This window comes from Canis lupus, chromosome 37 (genome assembly GCF_003254725.2).
Source record: "Canis lupus dingo isolate Sandy chromosome 37, ASM325472v2, whole genome shotgun sequence".
NCBI lineage: Eukaryota > Metazoa > Chordata > Mammalia > Carnivora > Canidae > Canis > Canis lupus.
The window spans coordinates 18,262,917-18,283,464 of NC_064279.1; the positions used below are offsets into that span (position 1 = coordinate 18,262,917).

General features: G+C 34.1%; 1 protein-coding gene and 1 long non-coding RNA gene across 16 annotated transcripts in view; one reads left to right on the forward strand and one right to left on the reverse strand.

Annotated features, from left to right (window-relative positions):
* Positions 1-20,548, reverse strand: part of KANSL1L (KAT8 regulatory NSL complex subunit 1 like) — a 130,594-nt gene that overhangs the window by 23,704 nt on the left and 86,342 nt on the right. The gene's annotated exons all lie outside the window — the stretch shown is intronic.
* The window catches only part of LOC112656322 (uncharacterized), a 90,785-nt gene that overhangs the window by 13,095 nt on the left and 57,142 nt on the right, over positions 1-20,548 (forward strand). For 4 of the 5 annotated variants that reach the window (XR_007408968.1, XR_004812649.2, XR_007408969.1 and 1 more), the window contains one exon: positions 8,036-8,131. This is a non-coding gene — a long non-coding RNA (uncharacterized LOC112656322). Of the gene's footprint in view, positions 1-5,511; positions 6,120-8,035; positions 8,132-20,548 lie in introns of those variants that run through there. The other variant, XR_003134269.3, reaches the window with a different exon arrangement.

A 20,548-nucleotide genomic window follows, 5' to 3' on the forward strand; every position in this document is an offset into this window, starting at 1 on the left:
CTAACCCCTTGAAGGTTGAGGCTAGAATTTGTTCGATCCTATGTTCCCAGAACCTGACACAGTCCCTGACATATGGTTGAAACTTGAATGTGAACTGAATTTTATCTTCTTGCTTTAATAAAAATTTAAGTGAATACAAATTCTCAAATGCATGTATGCCCGAGACTATTTCATTGGGGAAAAAAATAATGCCTGTTAACATATGCTAAGATTTATCATGTAGTAACGTCTGTTTACATTCCATTAGCCAAGCTCTAGGTCAGATAATCATACCTAGCTGCAAGGAGGATTAAGAAATGCAGTCATTCTTGGAGCTCAAGTAAACTGCTGAGTTTTTATAAAAAGATATCACATGTTTATACATGATTATAATAACGTGAGTCAATTCCAAGACTTATTCCACTGATGTCGTATGTATATACTTAGGTGAAAAGTTGCTGTTTCTTACCTTTTACAAGATACACTTGTACTTTGGACTCATGCTAGAATTATTTGCCCTTTTACAGAAAGATGTAAAAAAATATTTAAAGTTACAAAGAAAAAATGTGCTAACCTCCCTTTTCCATATATGGATAGAGCATTATAAATAAAAGGTGATAAAATCTGAATATTTACCATATAATTAGTTTTCTCTTGCAATTTTTCCAAATCCAGGAAACCCATTAGCCAATTTGAAACTATCCTAAATAATTATGAAGACAAGTGAGGGGCATCTAGGAAAAGGCCTTTTTGTTCCCTGCAGAGAAAGTGAAGCCCAGGAGGCTGAAAAGGAATGGATGGAAAAATAAGAGAAAGACCAGGAGATTCTTGCCAATAAAAATTCAAATGTCTAGAAAGTGTGATCAACAGTTACCATATGCTGCATAAGATTCAAATGAAATACAGCTGAAAAGTATCCACTAAACTTTCTAGCTTTAATAACGAAACACTTCATATATACAAAAGTATATAATTTATAGGGAAGGCATAAAATAAAATGTTAAAAAGACAACTATACTCACCATCCTATTTCAAGAAACAGAACAATTCCAATACCTTTATGTTTTCTCCTCCTACCCTAGTCCCATGAACCTGTGGCAGAAATTGCTATGTTCCTCCCAATACCTGTACTCTCTTTCTCTCTGTTCTAGAACTCCTGATTTTCAGGTGGGCATAGTTCTCAAGCCTCCTTGGATCTAAAAATTACTATACAATAGATTTGGTCTAGCCAGAAGACCATGAAGAGAAGGCATACGTGCAACCTCCTTTGTAAGGTCACTTACTCCTCCACTCTGCCACATCACACTTGCAACATGGCTGTGGTGGTGAGCCACCGTCACTGTGCGGATGAGGGGGATACTTAGAAAGATCAAACAGAAAAGGGGAGTCTGGCTCCTGGATAACCGTGTGGAACATAACTGCCGTGCCCAGGCTACTTTCAACCTGTTATAAGACAAGTAAACCTGTATCTTATGTCACTTATGTGGGGTTTCTGTCAAATGCAGCTAAACCTATATCTTAACTAATACAATGTACCTCCTTAATCACATATTTTCTCATACTTTCTGGAGTAACTGGTATCCTGAATTTTATCATTTCTTGATGTCCTTTATAGTTTTTCCACATAAATATATGTAATTCTATGTAACTTTTTAAATCTGTATGCTTTAAAACGTATATAGACAGGGCGTCTGGGTGGCTCAGTAGGTTAAGCCTTGAGCTCAGGTCACAAGCCCAGAGTTTCGGGATGGAGTTCTCCATCTGGCTGCGCCGCAAGGAGTCTGCTTCTCCCTCTGCCCTTTTCTCCACTCGTGTTCTCTCTCTCTCTCTCTCTCTCTGTGTTAAATGTATTCTCCTGCTGTATTACCCAACATTATGTACATGCAATTAATTCATCATTCTCCTATTTATAAATATCTAGAATGTTCCTCGCTTTTTATTATTATAAACAATGCTAGTATGAATACCTTATTCATCTCCTGGTACACGGGTGTAAGAATTTCTCTGGAGTATACTGCTAGAAAGGGAATTGCTGGGTTAAAGAAATGCATGAATGCACATGTTCAATTTCACTAGATGATATGTTGCATTACAAAGTAGTTGTAACTAAATTTTTACTCCAACAAAGCAGACCTTGGTTCTCCCTGCTTTAGATTCATGCCAACACGCATATTGTCATGAGATTTATTTTTGCAAATCACAGAGCATGCAAATATGATCTCATGGATGAAACTTGCATTGTTCTGCTTACTATTTATGTTGGCCACCTTTTCATACCAAAATTAGCCATTCACTTTTCCTTCTTTTGGGAAATAACATGTTTTGATGATTTTTCGCTTTGAATGTCTTTTTCTTTATGATTTTTAAAGTTTTCTTTACAGGCTCTGGAAAGTTACAAATCCTCTGTAGGTTCTATACATTGCTCCCTGCCTGAGCTTCTTTTCACTTTCTTTGCAGTGTCTTTTGGTCAACAGATGTTAGTTTAAATGTTTCCGCTTATATATGGTTTGCACTTTGTATCTTTATGAGGAAGTCTTTCCCCACCCTGAAGTCATAAAGATATGCTTTCACTTTTCCCTAAAGCTCTAAGGTTTTGCCTTTTGTATTCATGTCTTTATCTGAAATTGATTTTTTTTCACTGCATGATGTGAATCCAATTTCAATTTAATTTTTCTTTCCTATATGGATCATAAACTCACCAAACATCTTTTATTGAACATCCTCTCCAAATGATCTACAACGCTACCTGTTATTTATACCACATTCCAGACATGTGTGGGACTATTTCAGGGATCTCTCATGTTGTACTATTTGTGTCTATGCTAATAACCAATGTCTTAATTATTATATGTTTACATCTTGACATGATAGTGCGAGTTTCTCTACCTTGTTCCTCAGGAGTGTGTTGGTTATTACTGGCTGGCTTTCATCAAATTTATAAATTTTAGAAATAGTTTAATTTCTACCAAAAACCTGTAGAGCTTTTCTATACTGTATTTGTAAATCAAATGGGAGATTTTTGATTTTCAATATCATAACTAAAGGTCATCCAATCCATGAATATACCGTCTCTCTTCATTTATTTAGGTCCTCTTTCTTTCACTAAAACTATGATTTTCTTCTCTAAATGTCTTCACATATTTTGTTAGTTGTATTTTTCTAGGTATTTTTATATTTAGTTTTTCAATTGTAAGAGGAATTTAAAAGTAAAATAGACTTTCATATTTTGAACATACTCCACAACTTGGCTGAACTTTTTCATTCTAAATATATTTGTAGTTTTTTTTTTCTTTTTAGTTTTCTATTATCCAAACATATTATCTACAAATAGTGACAGTTTAGTTTCTTTCACTCAGTCCTAAAATTTTATTTTATTATTATTTAGGGGGTTCCAACCATGCCACATGGGTTCCCCACTTCAGTAATGATTAGAAATGAAAAAGAAAATACTGTTTTGTTCTATATTATAAAGGAAATGCTCTTAATTTCTTAGAATTAAGAATGATACGGATTAAGAATAATTGTAGATTTTTTTAGGGGGGTTATATTCTATCAGAATATGTTCATAGGCTGCAAAAAGTATTTTTTAATATATTAGTGTTGAATTTAATCATATACCTTTTGTGAACCCATTGAAATGATTACCCAAGGTTTTCCTTGACCACACTCCAACTTCATTGGGGGGGGGGGGGGTGTTCTGTTTTTGGTTTTGTTTTTTTATTTTTAAAATTCTTTCTTATCCTTGTGGTTCCACTTGGTGTTTTATATTAATAAATATTTTAGTTTATTATTCCTGAATTCTACTCTAATTTGTAATCTAATTTGTAGTTAAATTCATCTGGTGAGGTATTAATTTCACATGTATTTTTCAGTTCGAAATGTTCAGAGGAGTCTCTTTTCAAAAAGTAGACTTCAATTATCTAGTGAAATAGTCTGCTTATTTTTTCTACTTGTTTTCTACTTTTTTTTCTTAACATATTAATCACAGCCATTTTAAAGTTCTTATTAGCTAAATCCAGTATCAGAATCACTTGATAGTCTGAGGCTAGTCTGTTTTTCCTCTTGAAGACTAGTTATGGGCTCCCATCTTTTGCAATGCCTAATAGTTTTTTAAAGATTTATTTATTTATTTTAGAAGGAAAGAGAGAAACAGTGGAATGGGCAGAGGGAAGGAGACTTTCAAACAGACTCCATGTGAGGTGCAGAGACCAATGCTGGGCTCAATCTCATGACCCTGAGATCAAAATCCAATGGAAACCAAGAGCTGAATGTCCAACAAACTATGCCACCCAGATGCTCCACAATCCCTAGTAATCTTTAGCTGAAGGCCAAATGGTATTTTTTTTTAATCAAAAGTCTCCATATGATGTAATCTTTCTTTAGAAAGAGTTCTCTCTCTCTACTGCTAAGTAGATACAGTGTGGATTTCTCCCTTTTAATCTAATGTGAGTGCTCCTCAGTTAAGTCTGGGTTGGAGCCCTAGTATGGTTATTATATCTGATCTGCTCTTGGCCCTTCAAGGTTTTCAATTAAGTGTGTGATGTATTTTATAAAATTTCTCCTGATTATACAGACCTTAAGATAAAGTCTTTAGGGTATACTGAACATCACTCTGCTTTTAAGGGGCTTTTATCATTTATGTTTTGAGCCTCCTGCTCTGTGCAGCCCCAGTATTCAGCAAATGTTGAGAAAAACAATAGTCAAAATATTCTGAAGTGAAAATAACCATATGATTCAGGTCTCCCAAAATGGCACCAAAAGCATCCCCCACAGCTTTCATCTACTAGCATGTGCACCAAAATTGAAAATTCTTGCCAAAGCGCTAGGGTAAAAGTAGTTGCAGAAGCCAGCTCTCCTGAGTTGTTTCTTCTCTGAAGACATATATATATGTTAGATCTCCTCTATTTTTATTAGTTTCTTTTCACATATTTCTCTAATTTCTCTACATATTTCATTCTGTATTATTTCATTCCTATCAGTTCCCCGACACACAATTCTCTCTTCATGTACCTATCCACTTACTCCTATTACTAACTTCTAATTACGTTTTTTAATATTTTCTTTTCCTTTTTTTAAAAAAGTAATCTCTACACCCAATGTGAGGCTTAAACTCATGATTATGAAATCAAAAGTCACATGCTCTTGTGACTGAGCCAGTCAGGTACCCCTCTAATTTATTTTTCTTAAACATATTTAACTTACTTGATTTTAATTCTGTATATGATAATTGCAACATTTGAATTTTGCCAACCTGGAACATGAGTTTACCTATTTTAAAACCCAATTTTTGTCTTTTTAAATGAGTTACATCTGAAGCATGACTTTAAAGATCTAAAAGGCTTAACCTATCATATAAATTCTATGCAGAAATCCTTTTTTCCATTTTTAGTCAAGCAAAGGCAAGCTCTTTGCATCTTTGTGTACCAGGTTTGAGTTCTAGTTCACCCATTAATAAAGTGAGTAACATCTGAAGGCCCTTGGTTTTATGCGGGATCTCTAATATGCCTCTTTATATATCCCAGGTTCTAGGCTTCAGCTCCAGTCTATTTCAAGACTATTAAACATTTCTCTCTCTCTCTCTCTCTCGTCCTTTCTTCATTTTCAATTCTGACGATTTCCATTCTCCTAGTCAGATTAACCATGCATTGTATAAAATATTCTCTACATTTTACATTCTAATATTTTGTATCTAGATGTTTTCCTAAGAACTATTTTACCACATTGCTGGAATCAGAAGTTCTGCATTAGACCTGGTAACTAAAAGGTGACTATGACCTTTAAAAAAATATTTCAATGAGATGCTTTTGTTGGTCACCATACCATAGTAGGAGGAAGAATGAAATAAGAAACCAGAATTGTTGCAGTGCTTCTTAAGGAACCCAACATTTGAATGAGATAAATGCAAACACTTTCAAACTTGTAGAGGAAAAAGACTAAACAATAGCTAAGTGAGCTACTGTTTTGAAAATCAGTTTTGAAAGGAAAAAAGGCATCTCCATTTCTGTCCATGAAGAAGTACAGCTATATGACTTATCTAGCAACTGTTTTCAGAATTTGGACAACAGCAGCATAGACTGTTATCCCTGAGAGAAGAAAACAAATGAAGTGATCCTATAAATCTAACACCTTTTTGCATGGAGGTATGTTCCTAAAATTTTGGCACAAGCAGGGGGGTCCAAGTAGAATATGACAGTCTACCTGATATGAAGAGACAGATACTAAGGTCTGGGGAGAGATTTGTAGAAGAGAGTGCCCTAAGAGAGGAAGCTATAAAGAGAAAGGGTTCCAGAAGTTCACATGGGGTGTGTTTTAATAATTGTCAAATAATAATCTACACACGCATGGAATGAAGCAACAAAGGCCAGTCTAAGAGCAATTAATTTGGAGGAGGGGAGGAAGAAGCAGGAAAAAAACAACACATGTGAGAAATAAACCAAAAAATGGAAGATTTAAACCTAACTATATTATAATTACATTAAATGTAAATGGCCTAAATATGCTGATTAAAAGGCAGAAACTTTCAGATTGGATAAAAAAAGACCTAAACATATACTGTCTACAAGAAAACCACTTTAAATATAAGGTCATATAGGGGCGCCTGGGTGGCTCAATGGTTTAGCACCCGCCTTCGGCTCAGGGCGTGATTCTGGGGTCCTGGGATTGAGTCGAGTCCCACATCGGGCTCCCTATATGGAGCCTGCTTCTTCCTCTGCCTATGTCTCTGCCTCTCTCTGTCTCTCATGAATAAATAAAATCTTTTTAAAAAAATAAAGTCATATATAAGTTACAAGTAAAAGTATGAAAGCAGATATACCACCCAAACATTAATCCTTATATTAGTATCAGTGAAAGTAGATTTCAGGAATATAGACAAACATATAAGAATAAAAGGGTCAGGGATCCCTGGGTGGCGCAGCGGTTTGGCACCTGCCTTTGGCCCAGGGTGCGATCCTAGAGACCCGGGATCGAATCCCACATCGGGCTCCCGGTGCATGGAGCCTGCTGCCTCTGCCTATGTCTCTGCCTCTCTCTTTCTCTCTCTGTGACTATCATAAATAAATAAAAATTAAAAAAAAAAAAGAATAAAAGGGTCAAATCATAAAGACATAAAAATAAAACTAAGTTCTAACCAAACTTCAAAATATATGAAGCAAAAATGGAAATAACTAAAAAGAGAAATAGACAAATCCACACTTATAATTGGATATTTGAACTAAGGAGCAAGAAAATCAGTAAGGATATAAAAGACTTGACTGGTATTATCAACTAAATAACCCTAACAAACATTTATAGAAAACTCCATAAATAAAACAGAATATACACTTTTTTAAAGTATCCATGTAATATTCAACAAGATAGACTATATGATGAGCCATAAAACAAATCTCAAATTTAAAAGGACTGAAATCATACATAGTATGTTTTGTGATCACAATGGAATTAAACAAGAAATCAGTAAGAAAAAGATATTTGGAAAAATCCCCAAATATTTGAAAATGAAACACAATTCTAAATAATCCAGGGTAAAAGAGGAAATCATATAAGAAATTAGAAAATATTTTGAATTAAGATATATCAAAAATTATAAGATGTTAAAGCAGTGCTCAAAAGGAAAATTATAGCTTTCTGTGGTTTTCTTAGAAAATACTGAAAATCAATGTTTTTAAAAGCTCCCATCTTAAAAGAAGTTAGAAAAAGAGAGAGAGAGAGAGAGGCAAATTAAGCCAAAAGTAAGCATCATTTACTTACAATACCAATACACACCCAGCTAGCTATTGATAGCATTACAAGGACTGGCAATGTTGTGTTGGATATGCAAGAATTTGAACTCTCATACCTTGCTGGTGGTAATGTGAAATGATATCAAAAACAGTGGCACAAAAAGTTCTATATTTATAGCAGCTTTACTCATAATAGCCAAAACTCAGAGACAACGCAAATGTCCAAGAGTTGATGAATATATAAAAAATGGTGATATGGTCACTAGTGTGATACCATACAATTTAAACCATTGTTTTATATTCTTTTTTTTTCTTTTTCTTTTTTTTTTTAATAGCCTCCACATCGAGCACGGAGCCTGGTGTGAAGCTTGAACTCACAATCTTGAGATTAAGATCTGAGCCGAGATCAGGCACTTAGCTGAGCCACCCAGGTGCCCTTAAATCCTCTTCTATCCTCATTCTCCACTACTATTTCCTTTCACCCCTATTCTAATGTATTTGGACCTTTTTGTGTGTGTGTATTATGGGACACATTTAAATTTAAATGTAAGCTTACATAAATGATATTGTCCTAGAGACCTTATTCGGAATCCATTTGTCTGCACTTGTGTCAACCCATATAATGCAGGATTTTAAGTCAGTATCTGGTAGTCCTACCACCTATTCACCCTCTTCTTCTTTTTTTTTTTTTTTAATGTAACTTAACTAATTATGGATATATATATTTTTTGGATATATATTTTTAAATAAGTTAATATGTTTCAAAATATCCAGCAAAAATTCTGACCGCAATTACCTTTAGTTCAGGAAGCTTGCATGTCTCCCACTTATTAAGATATTACCTTTTATCCTATATAAGAACTTTATACTTATTTCTATAGCAATTTTATGTATTCTTTGTAAATAGGTATTTAACAGTCTGGGGATATATGTCGTTTTTATTATATTTTTAATTGGTTATTAATTATATGTGGAGAAAGTATATTTGTTTTAATAATCTGTCGATTCTGTTGGATTTCCTATATAATTATTTCATCTGAAAATAATGACAATTTTATCTCATCCAAAAACAATCTTTCTTCAGAACTTTGAAGATACTGTTCCATTGTCTTCTGGCATCTAGAGAGTCACCAGTGAGAATTTCAACAGCAGTTCCATTCTTATCCATTACAGATCATGTGTTGTTTTTGTGGTTAGTTTTGTTTTCCTTTCAAAAGCTTTAAGATCTTACAACCAAGATACTAAAAAAATTTCATGAAAATGCGTTTAGGTGTAGGCTACTTAATTCCTAATGCTCAACAGTATCTCAAACTGAAAGCACCATGTTTTTTTTTAACTGTGGGAACGCTTCATGTATAATTTTTCTGTGTTCTGGTAGATTTCTATGACTTTATAATCTAATTTTTATACTGAAACTTTAATTTCAGTAACTTTATTTTTAATTTCTAAAGGAATTTTTTTGGTTCTATTATTGCTCCTTTTTTATAACAGGCTATTCTGGGTGTTATTTTCCGTTCTTTGAATTATCTATTTCCACCAAGGTTAGCTACTTTTTTGGCCTTTTTTTCTTGCTGCTGATTTAAGCACTTGGATATACTACAATGCTGCATCTTAAAATCCTCCTCACATCAATCACATCTCTATTCAAATGCCAATTATTTTCAAAAGACTTGTGCAGCTATCTTATGTAAAAGAGACTACCCTCTTCCCCACAACTGTATCTCCTTAGCTCAGTCTACTGTTTTTTAAAAAGCACATCATCAGTTAAAATTTATATATTATCTCTCCCCAAATTGAATACAAGCTCCATAAAGGCAGGAACCCTTTCTACTGTGTTCACCATGGTATTTCCAATGCCTATACACTGTGTGGCACATGATAGATAGTATTTCTAAAATAAAAGAGGACAAAGAAAGAAAAATAGGGAAAACATCCTAAGATTATTCTAAATAGCTGTATATGCCTCTGCTATTGCACATGAATATCTATTTCCCCAATAAGACTCCCTCCTGAATGCAAAGATTAGAAGTTCTGCATACACTTGGCAAGTGCAGGCTTACTCTAAAGGAATTCTGCATCTCCCAAATCTCAATCATGTTTAACTACTTCTAACCTTGTACTAAGCTAGTATGAAATGGAAGCATGGGAGCATTCTAAGAACTATAGCCATTTAAATTCAATAAGTATGGTGCTTTTATTAGGTAATTTGAGTATACTTAAAAGTCTGATGGAGAGATAATTGTTAAATTATTTTAAGGAGTGAAATATCATTTTGATTACAGGCTGTATTAAAGAACCCCTAGTAGAAATAAATAACAAAATAAGAAAATATAGAATGATTTTACGACTCAGAATGCGGCAAAACTTTGGAACTCGGACTCAAAAACCAGAAGCTATAATAAAAAGCTTGATAAATTTATCAATAAAAATTAAAACCTTCTCCATGGGGGGAAAAATCGAAAGAGTAAGGAAAAACAGGGGGAAAAAAATACCAGCAAGTCGTAACAAAGGGCAGATTTCTCTAACATATATATTAAGTATATGTGAGAAAATATGTAATAAAATATTTTCCCAACATATAGGAAACACTTAAAAATCAATAAAAAGGTAACAAATACTCAACAGAAAAGTGGGCAACAGATATAGGAAGCCAGTTCACAAATAAAAATGTCTCTTAAACATATGCAAAAATGATCAGTCACATATTAAAATAATGTAAATGGAAACTACACCATGAAAACCATGTTTTCTATCTACAAAATTGGTTTAAAAAATGGCCAAAAGTTTAAAATTTTACTGTGGATAAAGAAATTGGCTCTCATACATTGCTGGTGGGAATGTAAACTGGTTCATCTCCATATGGAGGGCAACTTGTCAATCAAAAAAAAAAAAAGAATTTCTTTTTAAAGATTTTTTTAGAGAGAGACAGAAAAGCGAGCATGCATGTATGAGTGGGAGAGGGTGAGAGAATCTCAAGCAGACTGCCTGCACAGTCCAATGCAGGCTTGGTCTCATGACCACAAGATCAGAACCAAGAGTTGGATGCTTAACTGACTGTGCTACCTAGGTGCCCCAAAAAACTAAATTTATAAACCTATATACTTTTTGACCTAGCAATTCAATTTCTGGGATTCTTTCCAACAGACATACTTAAAAGCATATGAGTTGAACTATACCTAGTAATAATGTATGAAAAATCCACCACTAACATCATAGTCAATGATAAAAGGCTAAAAATTTTCCACTTAAAGATGAAAAACAAGACCAGGGTGTCCTTATCTTCACCTTCACTACTGATGTTCAATATTATACTGAAAGTTTAGCCAGAGTAATTATGCAAGGAAAAGAAACAGATAAAAATTTAAAAGAAATAAAATTGTCTATTTGCAGATGAAAAAAATAAAATACCTTGAAATAAGTTGAACCGAGGGGGTGAAAGACTTACAACCTGAAAACTATACAATACTGCTGAAAGGAATTAAAGAGAACATAAATAAGTGGAAAGATATCTTATGTGCATGGATTAGAAGACATTATATTAGTGTTAAGATAATACTACTGATGTGATTTACAGATTCAACAAATCCCTACCAAAATACCAATAGCCAAATAGATCCCAATCAAGCTGGAGAAGGAGGATCCTAAGATCATTTAACAAACACACACCAATGCTGAAATTATATATACAGCAACTATTTCTGAGAACAATCTGAAGAGAGGCAGAACAGTTATTCCACAGCTAATGATATAAAGGAAAAGCAACATCAAATAGGGTGGGAGGGGTAAAGACTTTGTTTGATCACCACCCTCACCCTAGCTTGGCACCCACAAACAGGAGGGATATCACAGGCATAAAAGTACTCCCTAAAAAGGAAGAAGTTCAAGCCCCACAACAGGTACCCCATGTCCTGTGAACTTGCATCAAGAAGACAAGCCTTCATAATGTCTTGCTCTGAAAATCAGCAGGCCTTAATTCCGGAAGCTTTGAAAATCAATGGGGCTTATTTTGGGAGAGCCAAAGGGCTATAAGGAAGCCAGGACTCTGATTCTAAAGAACATACAAACTCACTTTCTCCAAGAAGCACTACAGAGGCAGCCATTTGAAAAGCTTCTGGGCCATATATAAAAGAGATCTATTGACTAAGTTTAGGGTGTGTAATATAGGCACTGGAATCTGTAGGAACTTTCTCCAGGACAGAAGTGCTGCTGGCAGGCACCATTTTTCTTGCCTTCTTCCTGGCTAGTTGGCCCAAAGCTGACTTGTGCCATTTCAGACACTCTCCATTTACCTTGCTAGTAGTACTGCTCCCTCTGCCCCGGCATTCCCCTGCAGACCTGCCCATCCCAATCCACCTACCCCAGCAGGTAACCATACAAAGCAGCTCCTACCCTGCCAGACTCAGCTGACACTAACATCTCAAAAAAGTGGCACCTGTCCCAGCATGCAGCCTCGGCTAAGACAAGCACCCTTCCAAGTGGCTCCTGTTTGAGGGAGCCAGCCCTACCCACCAATGCACCCAGAGCACTTATAGTCTAGCCATAACAGGAGGGCACATACACCCCACAGTCAGAACAACACTGGAGCAAGTGGTTCTGTTGACCATTAGAGAATAGACTTCTGGACCAAAAAGGATTTCCTCTATATAAGACCATTCCTTCAAGATCAATAGTCACAGTTGATCATTCTAATACATATAAACAGAAAGATTGAGGCGAAATGAGAAGACAAAAAAATGTTTAAAATGAAAGAAAAAGACAAAACCTCAAAAAAATAACTAAACAAAATGGAGATAAGCAATTATACCTGATAAAATTTTCAAAGTAGCGGTCATAAAGATGCTCACCAAACTCAGAATGGATGAACACAGCAAGAATTTCCAGAAAGAGACAGAAGTTAAAAAAAGAACCAATGAGAGCTAAAGAGCATTATAACTAAAATGAAAACCACTCTAGAGGGAATCAACAACAGATCAGACTTGCAGAAGAACAGATCAGCAATCTGGAAGAAAGGATAATGGAAATCATCTAAGCTGAATAGCAAAAAGAAAAAAGAATTAAAAATGAAGATAATTTCAGGGTCCTCTAGAAGAACATCAAACCATATTAACATTCAAATTATAGGAAGTCCATAAGGAGGAGAGAGAGAGAAGGGGCAGAAAACTCATCCGAAGAAATTATAGCTGATTACTTCCTTAACCAGGGGAAGGAAAGAAATATCCAGGAAGGAAAGAGAGCCCCAAATAAGATGAACTCAAAGAGTTCCACACCAAGACACATAATAATTAAAAAAATAAAAACTGAAGAGCAACAACAAAAAAGCAAGAGAATATTCATCAGACTGTCAGCTGATTTTTTAGCAGAAATTTTACTGCAGACCAGAAGGTGTGATATACTTAACAGTGCTGAAAGAAAAAAAAAAAAAAACCCAAAATACAAAAACATACAACCAAGAATACTTTACCTGGCAAAACTATCATTCAGAAGTAAAGAAGAAATAAAGAGAACAATAAAGGAAAAAAGAAGGACTACAAAAACAACCTGAAAACAACAAAATAACAGTAAGTGCATAGATATCAATAAATACTTTAAATTGAAATGGATTAACTCTTCCAAAGACAAAGGATAGGGGGTGTCTGGACAGCTCAGTCAGTTAAATGTCTGCCTTCAGCTCAGGTCACGATCCCGGAATCCTGGGATCAAGCCCCCATCGGGCTCCCTGTTCAATAGAGGAGCCTGCTTCTCTCTCTCCTCTTTGCCCCCCTCACACTCATGCTCTCTCTCTTGCATGTTCCTTCTATTTCAAATAAATAAAATCTTTAAAAAAAAAAAAAGACACAGGGTAACTGGATGGATCAACAATAAAAAAAAAGACCCATCTATTACTGCCTATAAAAGATACATTTTAGACTTAAAGACACATACAGACTGAAAGTAAGGGGATGGAAAAAATATTCCACCCAAATTAAAATGAAAAGAAAGCTGGGGTAGCAATACTTCTATTACATCAACTAGATTTTAAAACAAAGATTATAAAAAGAGACAAAGAAGGGCATTACATAATGACAAAGGGATCAATCCAAAAATAGGAGATGAGAATTATAAATATGTATGCACCCAACACAGGAGCACCTAAATATATAGGGGGAATACAAACATAAATTAGGGGAGAAACTGACAGTAATACAATAATAGTAGGAGACTTTAACACCATCCTTACATAGATGGAATGGATAGATCATCAAGACAGAAAATCACTATGGAAACTGATCCAAATGGTGTATTAGAGCAGATGGACTCAATACACAAACACATATACACACACAGAACACTGTATCCAAAAACAGCAGAACGTACATTCTTGGGGCATCTGGGTGGCTCAGTCAGTTATGTGTCTGTCTACCTTCAGCTCAGGTCATGATCCCAGACTTCTGGGATCAAGCACCACATCAGGCTCCCTGCTTGGTGGAGACTCTGCTTCTCCCTCTCCCTCTCTCTCTGTGCCCACTAACTCTCTCAAATAAACACATTAAATCTCAAAAGAAAATAAAACCATACATTCAATTACATATGGAACATTCTCCCGGAGAGATCACATGTTATACCACAAAACAGATCTCAATACACTTAAGAATAAAATCATATCAAGCATCTTTTCCATAACAATGGTATGAAAACAGAAATCAATTACACACAAAAAAAAAAACCTAGGAAAAAAAACACAAACACATTGGGGCTAAACAACATTCTAATAAACAACCAATAGGTCAACAAAGAAATAAAAAATAAAGTGAAAAAATATCTTGAGACAAGTGAAAACAGAAACACAGTGCTCCAAACTCTAGGATATCTATAAATTTCCCGGAAATTTATAGATTTTGGAAATTTATAGAGATAGAGGGCTACCTCAAGAGAAAAGAAAAATCTCAAAGAAATAATCTAACCTGATACCCAAAGGGATCAGAAAAAGAAAACCAAAGACCAAAGTTCATAGAAAGAAATAAAGATTGGGAGCAGCAATAAATGAAATAAAGACTAAAAACAAACAAAAAAACCCACACAATACAAAAGATCTGTGAAATCAGGATATGTTTCTTTGAAAAGATAAAATTGATAAACTTTAGCTAGACTCATCAAGAAGAGAGAGGACTCAAAATCAGAAATGAGAGAGAAGTTACAACTAACAGTAGACAAAAGATTGTAAGAGACTATTATAAACAATTATGCCAACAAATTGTGCCAACAAACTGGACAGCGTAGAAGGAATGGAAAAACCCCTAGAAACATACAATCTTCCCAGACTAATCAGAAAGAAATAGAAAATCTGAACATATCAATTATTACTAATGAAATTGAATCAGTAATCAAGAAACTTCCAACAAACAAAATCTCTGGACCAGAAAGCTTCATAGATGAATTGTACCAAACAGTATCTATCCTTCTCAAAGTACTCCAAAAAACTGAAGAGGAAAGAATGCTTCCAAATTCATTCTGTGAGGCCAGCATTACCCTGATACCAAAACCAGACAAAAACACTACCAAAAAATTGCAGGACAATATCCCTGATAAACACAGTTACAAAAAGTCTCAACAAAAATATTAGCAAACCAAATTCAACAATACATTAAAAGGATTATAAATCATGTCCAAGTGGGATTAATTCCAGGGATGAAAGGGTGGTTCAATATCCACAAATCAATGTGATTTGCCACAATCACAATATTAAAGATCATATGACCACCTAAATAGATGAAGAAAAACCCCTGACAAAATTCAACATCCATTTAGGATAAAAATACTCAACAAAGTAGGTATAGAAGCAATATACCTCAACATAATAAAGACCAAATATGACAAACCCACAGCTAAAATCATATTCAACCACGAAAAGCTGAAAGCGTTTCCTCGAAGATCAGGAAAAGACAGGGATGCCCACTCTTGCTATTTTTATCCAACACAGTTTTGGAAGTCCTAGCCACAGCAGTCACACAAAAACAAGAAATAAAAGACATTCAAACTGGCAATAAAGAAGTAAAACTACTATTATTCTGCCATCATGCTGATTACATTAACACTTTATATATAAAACTCTAAAGAGTCCATCAAGAACTATTAGAATAAATGAATTCTCAGAAAAGTTGCAGGATACAAAATTAGTTACAGATTTCTCTGTACTGTTGTGTTTCTAAACTATGAGAACTATCAGAAAGAGAAATTAAGAATATAATCCCATTTACAATTCCATCAAGAAGAATAAACTACCTAAGAATAAATTTAACTAAAGAGGTGAAAGACCTGTATTCTGAAAACTATAAAACAACAATGAAAGAAAGTGAAGATGATAGAAATAAATCTAAAGATACACCAGATTCATAGGAAAAAATTACTATTTTAAAGTGTACATATTATTAACAGTAATCTAAAAATTCAGTGCAATCCCTGTCAAAATACCAATAGAACTGGAACAAATAATCCTAAAATTTGTGCAGAAAGACAAAACCCCCAAAAGCCAAAGCAATCATGAGAAAGAACAAAGCTTGGCGGTATCATGCATGCAGATATTAAATGATACTAAAAATCTGTAGAATCAAAACAGTATAGTACTGGCACAAAAAACAGACATATAGATCAATGGAATAGAATAGAGGGCTCAAACCACAATTGTATGATCAATTAATCTATGACAAAGCAACAACATACAATATAGAAAAAAGTCTCTTCAGTAAGTGGTATTGAAACAACTGAATGGGTACATGAATAAGAATGAAAACTTTCTTACACCACATACAAAAGTAGCTCAAGATAGGTTAAAGACTTACATGTAAAGTCTGAAACCATAAGACACTTATAAGAAAACACAGACAATAAATAATAAGACATTGGTATTAGCAATGTTATTTTTAGATCTGTCTCTTCAGGCAAGGGCAACGAAAACACAAATAAACAAGTGGGCGTACGTCACACTAAAAAGCTTTGGCACAGCAAAGAAAAAATGATCAACAAAATGAAAAGGCAGTCTACCAAATGGGAGAAAATATCTGCAAATGATATATCTGAGAAGGTGTTAATATCCAAAATATATAAAGAACTCAAACAACTCAACTCCCAAAAAAAAAAAAAATTCCCAAATAATCTGTTTAAAAAATGGGCAGAGGACCCAAATAGACATTTTTCCAAAGAAGACATATCATCAGAGAAATGCATAATCCTAATAATCAGAGAAATGCAAATCAAAATCAAAATGAGATATATCACTTCACACCAATTAGAATGGCTACTATAAAAAGGCCAATATGTAACAAGTGTTGGCCAGGATGTGGAGAAAAGGGAACCCGCATGCACTGATGGTGGGAATGTAAATTGGTACAGAAACTATGAAAGATAGTACACAGGTTCCTAAAATATTAAAAAATAGAAATACTATACAATCCAGCAATTCCACTTCTGGGTATTTACCCAAAGAAAATACTAATTTGGGAAGATAAGCACCCACTAGGTTCATTATATCATTATTTACAATAGCCAAGATATGGAAGTAACCGAAGCATACATCAATAGATAAGTGGATAAAGATGTTGTATACACACACACACATGAATATTACTCAGTCATAAAAAAAGAACAAAATCTTGCCATTTGCAATAACATGGGCAGACCTAAAGGGTATTATGCTAAATGAAATTAGGTCAGACAGAGGAAAACAAATACCATATGATTTCACTTACATGTGGAATCTAAAAAAACAAATGAATGTTAAACAGAAACAGACTCATAAATACAGAGAACAAACTGGTAGTTGCCAGAGGGGAGAGAGACTAGAGAATGAATAAAATAATTGAAGAGTATTTAGAGGTAGAAACTTTTAGTCAAAAAATAAATAAGTCATGAGGACATGAAGTACAGTATGTAGTCAATAATACTGTAATGTCTTTGTATGGTGACAGTAACTGATCATTTTGTAATGTATATAAATGTCAAAGCACTATGTTGTACACCTGAAACTAATTAATACTGTATTCCAACTATACCACAGTAAAAATTAATTAATTAGTTAACAGGAAAAAATTCCAATTGTCTTTTGGTAGAACTGAAAAGCCAATCTTCAAATTCATATGGAAATGCAAGGGGTCCTGAATAGCCAAAGCATTCTTGAAAAAAACAAGAAGAATGAAGTTGCAGGAATCACATTTCTTAATTACAAAACTTAGTATAATTTTACATTAATCAAAACGTTATGGTACTGTTATACAGATAGACATATTGACCAACAGAACAGAACTGAGAGTCTATAACTAAATCTATACTCTGACGACAAATTGACTTCAACAGAGATGTTAGGACCATCCAATGCAGAAAAAACAGTCTCATTAACGATGCTGAGGCACCTGAGTGGCTCAGTTGGTTAAGCGTCTGCCTTTTGGTCGGGTCAAGATACCAGGGTCCTGGAATGGAGCCCAGAGTCCAACTTCATGTTCAGCAGGAAATCTGTTTCTCCCTCTCCCTCAGCCCTTCTCCCCGCTCTCATGTGCATGCACGCTCTCTCTCAAATAAATAAAATCTTTAAAAACAAACAAGCAAACCAAAAACTCCTACAATGCTGGAACAATTGGAGATCCACAATTGGGAAGCAAAAAAATTAAGCTGGACTCTTATCTAACACCATATACAAAATTTAATTCAAAATGGGTCAATGACCTAAATATCAGAACTTAAAATCATTAAATATCTTAGAAGAACACACAGGGGTAAATCTTCATTACTTTGGGTTAGGCAATGGAGTCTTAGATATAAAAAAAGAAAAGCATGAAAAACAAAATAAATAATAGATAAATTGGACTTCATTAAAATTAAAAAGTGTGGATCAAAGACAATATCAAGAAAATAAAAAGAGAACCTACAAATGGGAGAAAATAAAGGAGAATATAACAAATCATATTTCTGATAAGGGTCTAGTATCCAGATTAGATAAAGGACTCTTAAACCTCAACAACAAAAAAACAACACAATTAAAACATGGGTGAAGAACAGAGTTTTCACCAAAGAAGATATATAATTGGCCAACAAGCACATGAAAATATGCTCAGCATCATTAATCATTAGGGAAATGCAAATTTGCAAATTGAAACCATGATGAGGTACTACATCACACTCACTAGGACCTGAAGAATGAAAAGGAAGGAAAAGAAAAGAAAAAAGAAAAGAACAAGTATTGTTGAGAAATAACAAGTATAGAAGATTTAGGAACCTCATACACTGTTGGTGGGAATGTTCAGCTGTTGCAGAAAACAGGTTGGTTGGTGGTTCTTCAAAAAGTTAAACACAGTTACCATACATCCCTGCAATTCCAGTATTAGGTGTATCTCTCCAAAACTGAAAACACATATTCAAACAAAAGTGCATGTTCAGACATGTTCATAACAGCTCTATCCACAACAGCCAAAACATGAAACAACCCAATGTCCATCAATAGATGAAATAATTAACAAACTGTGGTATATACATACAATGAAGTTTTATCAGCCATAAAAGAATGAAGTACCAATTCTGCAATCTGGATGAGACTCATAAACATTATATTACAAGAAGAAAGATACAAAAGATCATGTGTTGTTTGATTACATTTATAGGAAATATTCAGAATAGATAAATCCATAAAGAGAGATTGGTGGTTGCCAGGGACTAAGGATATAGGGTAATAGGGAGAAATTGGTTAATGAATACGAGATTTCAGCCTGGAGTAATGAAAATTTTTTGGAACTAGATAGAGGTGGTGATAGTACATTGTATTTGTACTAAATGCCACTGAATTATTCACTTCAAAATCGTTACTTGAATGCAATGTAGATTTCACCTCATAAATTATTTTTAATGCAAACTGATAGGTATGTAATAATGAAATTGAAAATAATGAATTGCATCATTGTTTGCAAAAGCAAACACGGTAAGTAACCCAAATGTTTGTCAACAGCAGACTGGCTAAATATATTACAGTATACCCATACACTGGAATACCATAAAAAAAGAGTAAGGAAATTCCAAACAAACTTATGTGTAAAGGTCTCTAAGATGTCCTGTTTACTAAGGGAAAAAAGGAAGGTATAGAACAGTTAATATAATATAGTCCTACCTCTGTTAAAATGTGGGGGCAAATTATACACATAGATATATTCACCCACATGTGTATACAAATAGATGGAAAGATACAGTAGAAGCTAGTAACACTGGTTAACCTTGTTGAGAGGTAGGTAGGTATAAGCAGAATAGGGAGGGAGAGAGATTTAATCTTTACCTTTTCAAACTTTTTATCTTGAATCATATGTATTAATTATTTAAACAGTTACTTTTTTGGAAGTCTCTAGCAAGTGTTAAGCTTTTAAAATGATTACATATAATACAAAAAGAAAGTTATTTAAAACTTAAGTGTAAATGAAATAATTATAAAATAATCATAAATAATTCTTAAATAGATCAAGCAATAGAACACTGCCTACACTCTAAAGGTAGCTCTTAATTGTAAACTTTTTTTCCATCAGCGGTAGCCACTATCTTAATTTATAATCCACTCACTTCTTTTTCTTTATACTTTTACTTTTTTGCAACCAAAAACAGTACTGATTTAATTTTTACCTGTTTTTAACTTAATATAAATGGAGTTCATCCATGTTGTTGCATTTTTCATTATATGAATATATCAAAATTATTCATCAAGTCTATTATTGATGGACCACTGGATTGTTTACAGTTTGTACCTATTACAAATAATGCTACCCCGAACCCTACCATATGTGTTCTGCTGATGCACAAAATCATACACTGTTCTAGAATATCTTTCTAGAAGTGTAATCTTAAAT